The sequence below is a fragment of the Solanum pennellii genome, chromosome 6 (genome assembly GCF_001406875.1).
Source record: "Solanum pennellii chromosome 6, SPENNV200".
Lineage (NCBI taxonomy): Eukaryota > Viridiplantae > Streptophyta > Magnoliopsida > Solanales > Solanaceae > Solanum > Solanum pennellii.
In genome coordinates, this window is record NC_028642.1 from 14,334,012 (window position 1) to 14,339,635 (window position 5,624).

Genomic DNA, 5,624 nt, shown 5'->3' on the forward strand with positions numbered 1-5,624 from the left:
CCTAGTAATGTCTAATGGCTACTCTCGTGATTCGGAATAGAGTTAGAACTACTAAAATCTTCTATTTAAAAAATTAAAGAGCTCCATTTAATAAATTTTATGAGTATACACTAGATTGCTTTAAAAAAATCATTTTTAGATCAATCCAAAGCCCAAAAAAGTTTTTAAAAGGTTAAAGGTTTGTTGAGCGTCTCAAGACTATGTCATAATAGATCCAAACACTTGCCCCAGATCAACTTCAAGATCATAATTGCTCTAGAATATAACTAAAGAAAATAGATAGATAGGAGATAGAAAAATAGAAGAGTAACAAACTAATTATAGAAATATATTTCTATCTCTAAGGTTCACTAATTATTTGATTGTTGGCAAGTCTCTTTGTATTTGTTGTTTGGAAAGAGGAGGACTCAATGATTATTCGTTCGCCGAAATTAGAAATTAAATTTGTGGTAGATAGAAATCTTGTAAAAACTTCTTTCGAGGAATGGGCCAGACAGGATCATTTCTCAAGAACAATAGCTAAAGGCCCTAATAGTACCACTTGGATTTAGAAGATAATGTTGATGCTCACGATTTCGATAGTCATTCCAGTGATTTTGAGGAGATATCTCAAAAAGTATGGAGTGCACATTTCGATCAACTCTTCATCATCTTTCTTTGGTTGAGCAACATGTATTTTCACTATGCTCGTTTTCTAATTATGAAGTGTGGCTAAGTGATCCAACTCACATCGAGCCTAATGCCCAGGTGGTTTGGACAATAGTAGGTCAAGAAATATTAAATAGTGAACCTTAGAATTCACCTTTGGTAGAAGAATCTCATGTGTATGTGGTTGGCATATTGTAAGTGTGTCTATCTCATTATAGGTGGTCTTAAGGATCATTTACGTGTGCCTAGAGAGAGTGTATGGGCATTCTCTCTTTGTCTTACTTAAGTGAGTCTTAGGACAGCTTTTAGTGAGAGGATTGAATGCTAGAAGGTGTTCCTTGTGAAGTTGGGAAACTTCACTGTAATAGTGAGAAATAGTTCACTGTAACTTGGCATAGTTTACTGTAATGTTGCCAAAAATGTGAATAATTGTTTAAGTGATTTCTTATGTATTTCTAAGGTGTTGATTGTTGTTCTTAGTCTTATACTATGATGTTTTAATTAAAATTCATGAAAAGCATGTTATTTACTAAATGTTCCTTTTTCATGGTTTTTGCATGGCTTCCATACTTAGTGCATCTAATGTGCTAACTCTTTCTCTTTTTTTTTTGACTTAAGTGTAGGAAATTGGAAGTCTTGATATGCTTGGAGGATGGATAGGTTTCTAAGGGTTGAAGATGAAGTATTGGTGAGTACTCATCTATTCGAGGACAATATCCACATGTTCCTTTATGTCTTAGTCTTTATTTTATATCTTGTATGATCTTAGTCCCAAGTATTGTATACTCCAAAGTTTAGATGGTTCAATGAGATGTTTTAAAGGTTTAATTTTTTAAATAAAAGTCGCATGCTTGCGTATTGATTATGGAAAGAGTTCTGCGTGTGTGAAGAAAGTTTTAAATTCTTACTCATTTTACAATGTTTTATTATGCAATGAATGATACGAGTGGCTTTAGTGAGACTTCTTGAAGTCTCATTTGCCGTGTGGCGACTCAAGTATAATCTAAATTCTAGGGTGTTTTTTTGGGTCGTTACAATAACTTATCGAGATTTTTTCATTTTCCATGATTTTTAGGTACCTGAACCTTTGCCAAGGTTTTATGAAGTTTTATGTCATAGTTGTAACACCTTGGAAATTCGAGACGTGTCGTAAAGCCTAACATCAGTTTCATGAGGTCTAAGTACTGGTTTTAAGTCCAGTTTTAATGAATTTAGGTCATTTATGAAGTTTAAGAACCAAAACGTCTAATAACGTCCATGACGTCCGGGTAGTTGGTTCAAAGGGGTGCTAGCGTACCTTAGTCTATTTGACTAACTTGTAGGAGTCGAAAATGTATGGAAAAAGGTGAAAATGTAGCTAATAGGTTTTGAGTTGTTTCAGATTTGAAACGTCCAGGTACAACTCCCCAAGGACCAACCAAGGTCCCTTGAGGAGGACCCTTGCGTTTGAAGAAACACTGCTTGGGCAATGAGCATCGACGGGACCACCTACGGTCCGTGTGTGGACTGACGGGGCGTTGATGCCACTGTCGTCCCATACTTAGCCAGGTTGAGGAAGGCCCCCGCCTGTACAGTCTCTGAACTCATCGACGGAGTGTAGGACGGAGGGGTAAAGGTCCGTAGGTTCACAGACGGCCCGTCGGCGGGGTTCGTGTCTGTGAAGGGTGAGTGTCCTGCATGATTTTATATTAATTTATTTAATTAATTAAGTGGTTAGGGGTAAGTTAGGTATTAAGGGGAGACTAATCAAATAATTCAAAACCCATATAAAATCCCCAACCCCAATTAAACTAATTAGAACTCTAAAACACAAAATCTCTTTTGTCTCTCTTCTTTCTCTCTCTCTACTTGAACTCACCATTGAAGACTAGCAAGGATAAGGGTTTGGGGGATGGAAAGGGATGAATTCACCATCAATTCATCATCAAACGTTAAGGTATGTATCTAATTCACCTTTGTGACTCTTTCCTCAAAGGGTTCCTCCAAAATGGATTTCAAAAGTTGAGTTTTCTTATGGGTTTCATCCAATTGCGAAATTGAAGTTGTGAATTGAGTTGTTAATGATTTCTTTACGTCATATTGAATAGTTTAACATGTAATTTAACTTGTTTATGGTAATTGTTGATGGTTTGTTCTAAATTGAAGAACATGATCCTCAATCCCTAACCCTAGATTGTGATCTTGACCTATATTATATTGTGATCATTCAATTGATTTGGTTGTTGATTATATTACTATCCTATGGTGTTACTATGATTAAATTAAGATGAATCAAGGCCTATCATGCTAGTTCTTGAGATGTGATTAGGTTATGAATTGTAATGTGAAATTAGCCTATGTATCTTGTCTTAAGTTGTGATCTATTGTTGAATTGTGTTATAGAGATGCAATTGGCCTTGTTATCTTATTGGTTATCATTGTGTGATGATGTTACTCCCCAAATTGGGTTAGTTTATGGATTGATGGTGAGACCTTGTTGATGAACTATAAGGAAGACTTGGTAAGTCTTAGAATCTCTATCTCTACTTTCAATTGTGATTAATTGTGGTTAAGTCATGACATTATATTGGAGTATGCCTCGTATTAAGATTTGTAGGATGGTATGATGTTGAATTGAAATGTCTTGACTATTTTGTGAGGTTGATTAAGATGTATATGATATAAGGATGGTGAAAACTATCAATGTGCCTTGATATGTGATATACCGTGGTTTCACGGTATTATTAATACTTTTTCCTTAAGTTTAGTGTGTCCAAAAGCCTTTTTGTGCTAATTTTTATATAAGTTTCTCTTTGTTTTGCAGGAAATCTGTCCAAAGCTGAATGCGGAGATTTTGAGAGAAGAAATGTAGAAGAGACCACCTACGGAGCTTATGACGGTCCGTCGTGCTTGTGACGGTCCGTAGGTGGCAGCGTAGTGCAGCTGCTGAAGGAAGATGGGGAAGTCTGACCAAGTGTGGGGATTACGAAGCTTGTGACGTTCCGTCGTGGCTATGACGGTCTGTCCTGCAGGTTCGTCGTGAAGTTCAGAGAAGTGATCCCAGTACCCAGATTCCAAGAGTTGAAGTGTTTTAGAATGAAGACCCTCGACGGACCGTTGTTCCTATGACGGTCCGTCATACTTGCCGTTGAGGGGAATGAAGAGAGCAGCAAAAGAAAGTGCACAAGTATGGGACGACGGAGTCCATGACGGTCCGTCACGACCACGACGGTCCGTCGCGAGATCCGTCGACCCAGCCGCGTTTTGGCAGATTTCCAGCAATTAGAATCCTTGTTTAATTAGGTTTTTGTTTTTTTATAAATAGTTCGAAAAACCTCGTTTTTGAGGTTAGACTCGGAGATTGTTAGACTCTGCATTGTTAGACATCATATTATTAGACTCTGGATTATTGATCATTGATTATTTTGAGACTTTGTGAGATTATTGATTAATTTGAGATTCTTGCAAGCGATTTTTGGTGATTAATCAAGCAAACTTTCGGATTTTAATCTTTCTCATTGAAGTAAGTACATGAATTCTTATATAACATATTTGAATATTGTGATTATGGCTAGGAGTAACTAAACTCCATAACTAGGGTTGTGGGAACCATAGGCAAATAATGAGATAAACCCTAACTAAAATAACAATTCTAGAATAGTGTCTTGCATGTATTAGTAATTCTTTCGTTTAGAAGTCTTTTTAACGGATGGCCAACGTTAGAACTCGCCTTAATGCTACTTGCCGGACCAAGGAGGTAGATAATAGGAAAAGAATTATTAACATAGATTTAGTGTATACTATCTAATAGTCTAGTATTGATTGGTACGAGGTAATAACTTAGTCAAATATCGAATACGATGCTTAATATGAGGTAAAGATAAGGGTTAGGAAAGCAACACACGTAGCCGGACCAAGGTGCGGAGTGAGATTTTCTAGATGCCGGACCAAGGATTTAGAAATACATAACTTATCACTTTGCATGCAAGATACTAGGAAAGAATTGTTATAGTTAGAATTATCAAGTTATGAACCTGTGGGGAACACGTAAACCCTACTTACTTTGATTCATTGATTAAAACCCAACATTCAAAGCTGTTAAGTGTCTCTTTCAAGTTTGTTATTTATTTTCACTTATTTAGAGATAGAAACCCCCCTTTCCAAGGAAGTTATTGACCAAACAATAGTAATAATCGGTTGAAGTTAGGTCTAGACTATTTTCCTCGTGGGAACGATCCCAACCTCACTAGTTGGGTTATTTACTTGACACGACCGCTTTACTTCTTATTTGAGAAGTAAGTTTGAGCGTATCAAATTTTGGCGCCGCTGCCGGGGAATCTAGCTTTTAGATTAACTTGAACTTATTACTATAGTTTAGTTGATATTTTCTTGATTTTACTTTGTTTTAGTGTTTTTGATTTCTTTTCAGAACTATCCTCCTTGTATGCCAAATACACGGAGAGGAAGAGAACCCTTGTTTCCCTACGATCACGAGCTAGAGCGTACACTGTGCAATATGAATCGAAACTTGGGAATAAATTATGAGGATCCGAACCAGAACATCCCAGATCCAGTGGATGTTCATGGTCAGATGTTACCCGACGCTCCGGGTGAAAATCAACAGAGGGGACAGAATCCAGTTCCACGGCCCCAAGCATACTACAGAGGGTATGATAACATAGCAGACTCAGATGGGCCACTTGTCTTGCCCCCTCTACCCACAGGCCACACTTTTGTGGTAACTAGTAGCCTGATGCAAATGCTCACTGCCAGAGGTTTGTTTTCAGGGCTACCTTCTGAGGATCCACATGCCCATATAGCTAAGGTAAGGGCAGTGTGTAAAAGTTGTGTGGGGAGGCCTGATTTGGATCTAGATGTAATAGGTCTCAAAGTGTTTCCTCTCTCACCGACGGGAGAGGCTGCTATGTGGTTCACTGAGCTCCGATACAACTCCATCTTCACTTGGAACCAACTAAGGGATGTCTTCTTAGCACGCT